The sequence below is a fragment of the Micropterus dolomieu genome, linkage group LG22, assembly GCF_021292245.1.
Source record: "Micropterus dolomieu isolate WLL.071019.BEF.003 ecotype Adirondacks linkage group LG22, ASM2129224v1, whole genome shotgun sequence".
In the NCBI taxonomy this organism is placed as follows: domain Eukaryota; kingdom Metazoa; phylum Chordata; class Actinopteri; order Centrarchiformes; family Centrarchidae; genus Micropterus; species Micropterus dolomieu.
This window is the reverse complement of record NC_060171.1, coordinates 4,848,981-4,860,966: the sequence shown is the minus strand read 5'-3', so window position 1 is coordinate 4,860,966 and position 11,986 is coordinate 4,848,981.

Below are 11,986 nucleotides of genomic sequence, written 5' to 3'. Positions count from 1 at the left end.
GCAGTGAATTGCATGCTTCCAAGAGACAATCAATGAGTATGGATTTTGTCACCAGTCCGTTTCTGTGCAGTGAGCCTGCAGCGTGAGACACTTCTGAAAAGCGCCATGGCGTTGTCTAGAGTGGCCTACATACCGTATCAAACAGATAAATATGAAATCAGCTGCATATAAAGAGCTTTATTCAGAACATTAGTAAAGTGTTTGTCCTTCTAACATCAGCTTTGCATCCCGTTGAACAACTCTCTTAATTAAAGTTACAAAAAATGTACTCTAGACTAATATAATTAACTCAACTTAAATTTTTTGTTGATTCATACTAATCACTAATCATTTTGAGTTCTAAATTTATGTTGTGATGAAAAAAAACTACTTCCTAGGTATGTGAAATTCTACACTGTTGGGATTTTCATATTCATAATTGCTGCAGTCTAGACCCTTCAGTTAATTTTGTAACCTGATATCACAGAGGCTTGAAGTGTTTCGGTTACAAGATTTATGAAAAATACTAAACCATCATCTGCATATAAAGACATTTTGATGCGTCTTTGACAGTTATAGTGTAGAATTATATTGCTTATTTAATCATCATTCAGACCGGCATTCATCACAGCCAGAAGCAAAAGAGGGGCACATACATGTGTCCATTTTTTGAAAAGGTGAGATCGAGCAGACCTGTCTTTCACCTCACCATGTAGAGAAACAGGTAGAGCTTTTATTTTCAAATACAACAATTGATTATATAGGAAAATGTTTGGAAATGTCTCTTCAAATCCCATGGTGTGCATATGTACCATAGATAGTCATATATTAGCTGTTGTATTACATTGTCTCTTGTATTCACAATGGTCCCATTTCCATCTGGTATAGCATGTGATCTATATCTGGATATTATGTGTTACTGTATTTACACCTGGTATTAATACACGCCATCCTAATCTTAATTCTGCCACAGTGTGATCTGATTTTGATACACAAATTTGGTTTTGCTTAAGCTATTGTGAGAGAAACAAAAAAATCCTTACAAATGGTATGCATGTGGGGTGGTGATGGCTCATAGATAAGATGCTTGCCTTTGGTGTGGGAGACCTGGGTTCAATTCCCACTACGAAACATCCACCATTGTGCCCCTGAGCAAGACACTTCACCACTAGTTGCTCCAGAGGCGTGTGACCTCTGACATGTATAGCAATTGTAAGTCGCTTTGGATAAAAGCATCAGCTAAATGAATAAATGAATAAATGTAATGTAATGCATGAACAGGCAGAGTTAGGTGACCTTTCTAAGCTGATTTTTTTAAGCAAAATGTGCATTTACACCAGGCTGGCTGAGATCCAATCATATGTGAGCATGACATCTCCATATGTGGTCTGGTCGATCTGTTTCTGTGCATTAACCTGCATGTGCTTTTCTTTATCCAAATAGGATATCCAGATGAGGATTGCATGCCAGGTGTAATGGGGTCATCAGAATATATCAAAATCTTAAAGAATCTAAAGCAGGCTCAGTTGCCCTCGACTCAGTACTTTTAGATATACTTTACCATGACCTGGATTACTGAGAGTTTTACATCTCATAGACATTTGAGGATAGCCCCTTTTCTCGTTTCGACCACAATGTACCAGGTACTATAGAGCCAGAGCAACTAATCTCAGGAGCTAAACTAGGAACTTAAAATAAATGTGAAATACAGTTTCACACACACACACACACACACGAAACACCTTAAGTACTTCATAAAAATGTTTAATATCAAAGATATCTGTTTCCACATTAAATATGATGAACAGCTGCACATAAAGATCTTTATTCAGAACATAATAAAGTGTTTGTCCTTCTAACACCAGCTTTACATCTCTCTCTGTCTCTACTGAGTGACTTCTACAAGTCAGTCGCCCAGTTGTTGTAGACGGACGGACACATGTACTGTTTCAGCAGCAGGTTCACCCTCTCCATGTCTCCTCCCACCCCGCTGTGGACAAAAACACAGTCATGGTTAAAGATTAACTGTCATCATAACTCATGTTGTCTTTTATATACAATACATTTAGCATAACAGACATTTCCACAGCAATAATTACATCATCACAACAACAGAGTCATTATAAACAACAGATACTGCTAAACTTACCGTTTCTGTTTAACTGTAATACTATTTGTATTCTACTTTTCTGTTTTTTCAAGCACTGTTAAGCTTAAGTCAATATATGTCAGTATACATTCACATTAAATGCATATCAGGAAAATAATGCCTTTCCAAAGTATTAAGATAAAGGAGTGTTCAGTATTTTCACTGCCATGATTAGTGACTGTAGGTTTAACATAAAGGATAGAGCAGTAGCCTCTGGGTACCATGAGAGTTCAAACACAGGACATAATAGTCAGTTATTTTCTCGCTGCTGCATTTAAAGCTAATTGCTATGAATCCACTGTAATTGAAAGCAACCTAGATGAACAAATCAACATTCGTATCAACATCTCTTATATCCTCTGGATTTTGGCAGCTGGACAGTCCCAAGAAATTTTAGTGAGAGAGGAGATATGTAAAATCTGCAAATTAGTAATGATTAATGTTTAACATATATATAGTTAAACACAGCGGCTCGACTTATCTGACGTTTCAGATGTGTGTCTTTAATAAACCAAATCTACCCAACAGCAACGTCTTACCGCCTGTCGGACTAGTTTTGGGTAAGCTCAAGCTTTCATTTTGTGCAGCTCAACAGGAAAATTAGTTCTTCAACCTAATGTTAGTGAGTGTGTTTATTAATGAGATATGGAAGCATAAAACATGGATTTTAGATTAATTTTAACTTTAAAATAATGTCATGAAATAAGAAAACATTCAATATGTTGCTACAATTAAATTGAATGCATGTGACGCAGGGCTTTTCAGTTGTGTGCACTGCGCACAGTTATATCACTGTTATAAAGTTTGAAGTCTCACACCTCTTCTTGACGCTCTCCATGCGGCGCAGAAAGGCACAGATGGAGCTGTGTTTGGCTTTGGATCGCAGGAACTCTGCGTATCTGTTGGAGAACTCGATATCTCCCAGCTGCCTCCTGCGGTCCAGACCTGCAGAGAGCAGTTGCCTGAAACACAATCACATCAATAATCATCTATATGGATCTGAATACACCAATCATTTATCTGTCTACCTACCTGTCTTTCAAAAACTGCAAACTGAACTCTGCTGGATCACCTGCTGTTCCTAAACAAATTCAGGATGTTCGTTTAAACTCCGAAAACTTAATCAGCTGCTAAATGATCCACTTTATATATATATATATATATATATACACACGCTATATATATATATAGTTTAGAGTCGCTTGAAGGGACAGTTAAAACCTTATGCTGTTGCATTTGTGCCTATATAACCACCAAAGGGAAGTGAGGATTAATTTTCTTCACCAATAAGTGTAGAAGCTTTGTTTTTCTTCTTTTGGTGTAAACTCACCCGAGTCTGGCCTTGAGCAGAGTGTCTGCAGAGTTCACCCCCGACATAGACCACGGTGCGTTCAGGTTTCTGATCTGAGTCAGAAAACTCTCCACCTCATCGTCATCCCTGAGGTCACGTTTACACATTTAAAATAAACACAAAACACAATATCAGCAAACAGTAAAACTTTCTCCAGAAGAGAATGAAAGGAGGATTTCTGTAATGGAGAACATATACAGAGGAAATCTGACACTAAAGAAGATGATAGTATTTAATACAGATCACTTGTTTGTAGTTTCTCATGGATAAATCAGATTTGTTCAGGTGTTGGTACCTGACAGGAAGTGATGTGGTGATGTGGAGAACTGCCAACAGCAGGAACACCTGAGTCACACTCATGGATGGCATCATGAGGATGATAAAGATGAAGATGAAGGTAAGGATAATGATTTCCTGAGGAGACAAGTTGATTTTTGAAACACATACGTTATTGTCCTTTTGGTCTCGGCTGTTTAGTTCCAATGAAAAGAAGTTTGTGCTTGTCCCTTTCCTGTTTCAAAATGACACTGCCCCCAGGCACAAAGCCAGCTCCATAAAGAAATCATTTCCACAGTTTGATAGAGAAGAACTTGACTGTCTCTGTCCAGAGCCCTGACCTCAACCTCATCCAACACCTTTGGCATAAACTGGAACGCTGACTATGAGCCAGAACTGATCGCCCAACATCAGTACAAGTGGGAAACTTTGATATATCTCAGTTGGAATTATCTCAAAACAAAACAAATCTCAATACCTCACTCACATCAGCCAAATTTAATGTAATTAATCTCAAATTGAATGGATATGCTGTTATATTTTCAATGCACAGTATTTTTACCCTAACACAACCAAGTCTGTATTCATACAATATCCTTGATGATGTGAAAGTGCAGGAATCTTTTCCATCTCTACCTTCCATCCCATAGTACATCAACTAGAAGAGACTCACCTTGACAGATCCTGCTCAGAGACCAGATCAGACCTGCAGACTGGCTGTCAGGGTCCAGGCCACCTCCTTTTGTACCCCTTCAGATATTGACCTTCTGACAGACTTCACTCTGATTTTATTGGTCTGATTATTTACTGTGTCAACATTCTGAGTTGGGATTCGGATTTCCCAACCGCAGCGTTGGTTTGTTTGCTTCCTGAACTCTTAATGAAATTATTGGATCTCACTTCCTTAACGAGCTATAATCACCTGTGAGAGCTGCCTGCTATTTGCTCACACGAAATCATCCTCACATCAATTCAGTTTATTGATCCATAAACACACATTCATATGTTTTTATTACTTTGATTTGTGCTTTTATTTGCTCTCTCACAACTGTTCAGTCGAGAACTTGGCCTTAGAGGGTTATCAGGTTTTTGCTTCTTCGTGGGTTCTGACCTCTTTCACATACAGATGACGGTGTTTGCAAACATCATTTATTTGTTACTTGTTTTAATCCACCTAATTTCTGGTCTTATGATATTTTGCATAAATTATGGGCAAAACTTCCAGCTATTTCTTTCCCTGAACCAGGTGCAACTTTGGCATCTAAGAGAGTTGGAGGCGTGCTACAGGTTTCTTCTCTTTTCTTAGATATTTGGGGGAAATAAATTATGTTGGAGCATAGCCTGTCACACTATAAATGGGATATCGTGATCATAACTCTGCCTTCTACTAGAGAATGTTGAAATGTCCTGATTTCGCCTCGGATAACGTACAATAGCATGTCTAGCTATTTACTTACCAAACCTAACTTATCTGAATTTAAAAAGTAACCAGTAACATAAGTTAACAAATAAATAAGAGAAATAAGAAGCAGGAAAATCTCACTCTGAAATGTAGCGGAGTAGAAGTATGAAGCAGATAAACGATGACATTTATAACCTGTCTACACACACACACACACACACACACACCTGCTTTGACACGGCACCCCATGTGTTGCTATGGAAATCATTCCCCATTTTAGGCTCAACTCAGACTTCTATTTCAGTAATTTTTCATTTTGGGTAACACTTTATTTGGATCCCCTCTGCATTTATATGAACAGTATATTATACATGTAATAAATGGTTTATAACTAACTTATATTTGTTTATAACTAATGTAGTTATAAGCAAATATATGATTATTTGAGTGATGTGAGTATTTCTGTATTTCCCGTGTTTTTTTGGGTTTCCCCCACCATCAAAAATATATATGTTAGGTTAATTTCTCCAGTTGATTAGATCTACTGTTGGTCTCCGGGCACTGCACAATGGATGCCCACTGCTCATAATTAAGATGGTTTAAATGCAGAGAATGAATTTTGCATATGTTGTACTGTGTATTATTGTATATGTGAAAATAAAAGTTGATTTAAATTTGATTTTAAAACTGGTATAACCAGATCATGAATGACAATGTGGTAAAACACAGTTGTAATAATATAAAATGTTTCCATAGCTGAAGTTATAAATATAAATTGTAATTGTATATAAATTGAAAACAAGAATGCAGGAGAAACAAGCACTTTGTACACAGAATAGTTGAATATGTTTTTAATTCCTGATAATGAAACCGCTACAGCAGAAAGTAAAGATCAGTTACAGCTCAGATACAGTTAGAGGTCGACTGATTGACTAGATCAAACTAGTTTTCAGTGTCAGATTAAACTGCAGTGTTGAAAATAAAAATAGAGGTTTAAATTAAGAGAAACTAACTTCACAGAGCTTCTTCTGTAAAAGTTTGACATTTTCACTTTGAGAACTAAAGCTGGACATTTGATTTTATTGATATTTTTTTGAAATAATCAACCACAAAGATAATTAAGATTAATCAATAGTAAAAATAATCATTATTTGCAGTGCTAATCCTTCATTCTACACTTTCTACATGCTGTTAGCGATATACCTAACACAACACTTGTTTCACTCTGCTTAAAGGTCCCGGTCACAACAGCATATTTATCAGCAAAATCTTATGACAAAATCTGTTGATTTCAATGTCTGATCTCTGCAATCAGTGGATTCACTACTGAGAGTGAAACAAATTAGTCAGAAGTCATTGCGTAGACTTCAAACTGGCTATTAGGGCCATTGTAGGTCAAATACATAAATAACAGAGCTGGGGGTAAAATTCTGAGAAAAACTCAGAATTTCTGAGATTAAAGTCTGTAAATTTACAAGAAAAAAAACAAAAAAATTTATGAGAAAAAAACTTGAATATTCTCTGGGATAATAAAGCCACATGAGAAAAAAAAGCTCAGAAAATAATAATTATTAAAGGCTCTGTACTCAGGGTATTCAGATGTTAATAACAGCCATCACGAATAAGCTACTTTCACCAACCAGTGTTACGAGATACTTCCTTTTGTTCAAAGACCTAAAGCATAAAAAATTGGGAAAGAACTGCAGACATTTATAAATGACGTGTGACATATACTTTCTCCGCCTATCTGGAATCTCCACCTCTTCTCATATGTCTGTACTGAGTCTTGTCCTGTATTTAAGTATATACGTTTGTTTCCTTGTACATTTATAATCTTAATCTCCGATATTCTGCGTTTTTTTCTCTGAATATTACCGCCTTCTTCAAATTCTGGTATTGCTTTTCAACCTACAATGGCCATAATACATCTTAGTATTTGAGGGAATGGAAAGCTGGGGAGTATAAATTTGAGGAGGCTATCGTATCAGCTTTGTGTCACTATTTAGTTTTATATAACCCTGCTCTGCTGGAGTATAAACTGCTCCACAAAGAGATGCAGCATTGTCTGCAGTCACCCAGCAGTGCAAATAGGTTCCCTTCATTTACTGTGCGTTACTGTTCTGTTAGCTACATGGCTAGCTTGCTAGAAAGCATGTCTGCAGAATTTGAAGAATAAAACGTTATGTTTTTATCACCAAGCTTGTAGCACCACCTGAAGATGCGCAGATGAATTTTGCTGTCACTTTCTGGTGTGGCCACGCCCTTTTGGTTTTTTACGATGTTTGAACGCGACATTAGCTAGTAGCAAACCAGCTAGCTTGGCAACTAGCTATTCTGGCGGGACTGTTTAACTACTGCTTGTCAGAAATTGCGCTAGCTAGGTGGGCTATTAGTATTTTGCTCACCAGCTACAGTACCTTGCCAGTTATTTACTATGTCACCAAGATTTTAGCATCGACTACTTCCCAAAAACATGCAAATGACTTTGCCAGTTTTTAGTTTTGCCGAGCACTAAATATATGGTATATAAGCACAAACGCATTTAGTTCATAATTACAGCTTATTTCACTTCTGTTCAGTCGACCTCTGTGTGCATGTTTAACACTTTTGGTTTGTTTTTGTTTGGGGGTTTCACAGCAAACATTCAGACTCTGATTGTACATCAGTACAACATTATCAATCAACATGAGACAGACGGCTGAACTATAGGTCTTCACAGGTCCACTCGGTTCCTAAGACCCAACTTGGGCCGGGTTCGCATTATTGTCAGTGTTGGTGTTCTCTCTCCTGGTCAGGTCCATCACATACAGGTCTATAGGTTTTCTGTAGATAAGTACTTTTTTGACCGGGTCCAAGATTTTGGACCTGTGAAGAACCCAAGGCTGAGCTACAACTGTAGCAGACACAGATAGCTACATCATTAAAGCCCAGCTGGTATTTGGTCAAATTAGGATCAGGAGAAAGCTGGAAGCTGACTGATTGGTGTTTGGAGCACAGTGAGCTGCTACTGGTTCCCTCTGTGAGTTTGAGTCCAGCTCTACATCAGCAGAGAGGAAACAGGACTGCTGGTCAACAAACAAACAGACAAAAAAACCAAACAGCATCTGCAGCCCGACAGTCCAGTGCTGATACTCTACTTCCTGTCCGGTTCATCTTAGAGTCAACTTTAAATTATTTTTCCGAACACAGGCAGAGCGCTAGATGGATTAAATGGAAACAATCATATTATTTCTAATCTATTAAAATGTATATTTTGTATGACATTGTCCCCTAGAAGCTGCAATATCTGCAAACATAATATCCTTATGATTTAGATATTAACAGTTTGTCCTGAGGGTGGTGCTGGAGGAAAGCTGACGGAGTCATTAAAATCTTAATGGTTCATTCTCTTGAAAACAGGAATGAGATCGGGACGTTTTGATGATCTGAAAAGATTTGTGGACCCAATTGTTGGACAGACTGACTTCACCATCCTGACGTATATTGAAGAAAATGAAACTTCACTGTGAATAATTACAGACAATGCTGCTACATGTAGATTGTATTTAGTAAAAAGAATTAACCCTGTGGACACAGTGAGCAGATGGCTTAATATCAACACTGGACTTTACAATGAAGCTTCCTTCAACAAAACCAGAATTAAAAAAAAACAAACTTCAAAATCAATATGAACCTTCCACTCATACAAAAAAAATCCTAACAGGGTTTTGTATCTAACAAGTGAAACAAGCATTTTTCACATTGCGATGGATTAATTTATACACAGACACACAGTTTTTTTGGACTCTGTGGAGAAAGTAGAAGTATTTGTTGATAAACACTTAAAAACTACATCACCAAAAGTAATTGGAGTACCCTTTCAATACACTTCACTGCAGTGACAAACAAGGCTAGATCTACTTATGACCCATTTAGCTTTGAGCTAAATGCTAACAAGCAAATGTTTAGCCCCAAGATATTCACCGTTTTAGTTTAGTGTGGCAGCATGTTAGAGCTGAGGCTGCTGGGAATTCTCATTGAAACATAGGTTTGTGTAGCAGAAACATGTTATTTTCCTCAGATTATTTTTGCGGCTCCACGTTGGGAACCACTGCTTTAGTGTTCTTTTGACCTTTTCTTGTATGTGAATCTTATTTGATGGGTGGAAGGTTCAAATGATTATCCTGAGGTTTCACAAAACAAAATTAACCACACAGTTCAACACATCACGTCACACTGTGAGTAAATTGAAGTTCCAGCTACAAACTTAAGCTAATTTTTGAAGACAGAAGATCTGCACAGTTTGTGTGAAACATTGTGCTAAAGCGCTACTTCTTCAGGTGATTTGCTGCATTTGCTCTGAGTTTATTTGCATATTGAGCAGAAATGGAAGATTAAAAACAATCGTGTGTGCTGCTCCGCCACGACCAGCTTGACTGACACATTTTCTTGACTAAAATTGCAATTTGAGATTCGACTTTTTTTCCTAAATAGCTGGGAATTAAAATATGTAAAAATACAATTTCATAGTTAGAACTGAGCTCTGGTCTTCCTGGAGACGACGGGAACACGGAGGACTGGAGACAACTCTAACTGACCTGTTTGAGAATCAGAAAGTAACCCTCACACGGCTTCAGAACAGAGACGGTGACTGTGAAAGAACAGGGGAAAATAAATCTCCGGTCAGCAAGTACCAATCATGTGAAGGGGATTTACTTTCTACTTTTCATAAATGTGAATCAACCCCTGACCCCTAATGATCACATGACCCTACCAATGCCTGGCAGGTGTCTGGCATCCTTAAAACATGTAACAGATAATTCCAAATCTAGGAACATCTAGAGTATTTTAAGTAATTAAAAACAACCCAACAACAACGTCTAATCCATTTTTAAGGGAGTGAGTAGGAAAACTCTCTGTTCTGTTCATATGGGCTGCAGTCGAGACAAGTCCTAGTCAAAACATCCATAAGGCAAAGACAAGTCAGAGATATCAGAAAAAACATCTTGTGACCGGCCTCGAGACCGAGACTACAGCAGTAGTCTGACTAATGTTTAGATTATTTCTTTACAAAGAAAATCATATAGACATTAGTCAACAGAGTATTTCAAAGCAGTTTCAAGTCCAAATAGGGGTCACGTCAAGACCGCAGTAACATTAGGCCAAGAACAAAACAAGTCAGACTCAAAACACCCACAAGACTGAGAAATGGCTGTAATGAAACACTCACCAAGACGGAAACGAGGTAACAGAAAAAAGATGGGACTTGAGTCCTCCAGCACATTAGAGAATGTGGATTAAATAATATAAATACAAAAAGGGGATATAGACCTTTGTCAACCGGCCAAGTAACCTCTTATACTCCACTAGGACGCCTACGTGAATGGAAATGAATTCTATGGGTATCTCCTTGACTTCCCTTTACAGACATGCCCTCTTTATACTAATGCAGTTTTTTGCAAAACAGTATAAAAAGTTATTTTCACCTGTTCTAAAAATGTTTTTTGAATATTTATGCATGATGTCTGTAGGATGGTAAACAGTATTGGAAATGCATAAACTGGGATTTGGTTTTGAATAAGGTAGTAATCCCTGTTGATTGATCCCTGGAGGGATCTCTTTTTGTTATCTTGTGTTCATGTTTTCGCAGCACCCACGTATCCAACTTTTGTTGTTAAACCTTGTACTAAACCCTCTTGTGAATAAATAGCTTTTCCACCTTACCAAAAACACCTGCTTTATGCGTACGTCCCTTACCCCTAGTGAGCTGGGACGTAACAGTGCTGATAGCAGCCACTTCATTTAGCTACAACAATTTTTGTTGTATAAAATAATCTACTGTGACCTCTAGGATAATCACAGCCTCATGAAGCTTTACAACCACCACTAGAGGAACCCCCACCCCCCAAAAAAGACTAAAATGGGTCAATGGTAGGGAGGAGGAGTTGAAGAGTGTAAGTCAAAGCTGAGTCCAAATGGGGTCAACACCGATAACAGTTGACTGACAGCAGCCAGTCTACTAAAGAAAGCCTCTAGACTTGGTCAAAACAAAAGTCTGTAACAGGTGCGACAGGTGGCTGACACTGAAACAAATCCGAGTCACAACACCCACAAGACCCGATTCAAGTCCAAATGCAGGCACCTACAACACCGACTAAACTGTGACAGGTCAGAGTCATGACAAAACAAACGCTCACAAGACTGAGACAAATCAGATTCAGGACAATACCAAGTCTAAACAACAACGTGACCTGAAAAAAAGTCTGAGTCAACTTAAAAAGAGACCAAACTTGAGATTAAAACCAGACTAATAGCCATTCTATAGGCAGTGGCATGTTGCTTTGACATTTTCAACTTACAGCAGCTATCTGTTTACACATTTTGTTTTCTGTAACAGGTGGTGGGGAGGAGGAGTAAGGAGTGCTGTACACAGAGAGCTGGAGAGAGAGAGAAACCTGCAGGACGTTCATCTCTCTCCTCAAAAGGTCCAACATGGCTAGCAGGAAGAAAACCCCCAGAAGTACAAGGAGGAAGATGAAGAGCTACGAGGTGGAGGCCCTGGTGAGAGGAAACACTCGACACAACTGGCAAAACACTTGTTTCTGTTGAGCTCAGTGAATGAATGGTGAATGAGATGTAGTGTAAAAGTGCTTGGAGTGGTCGAAAAGACTAGAAAGGCGCTATACAAAAACGGAGCATTTACATGCAACAGGCAGCATTTTTAACCTCAAGGTAACCAGATCATCAAGTCATGATCTGGGGATTATAGGGAAAAAAATCTTATCAAACAAGACGGGTCTTAGTTTTAGGACCCGAGTTCAATATTTAAGTTAAATCAGGTGCCAGACAC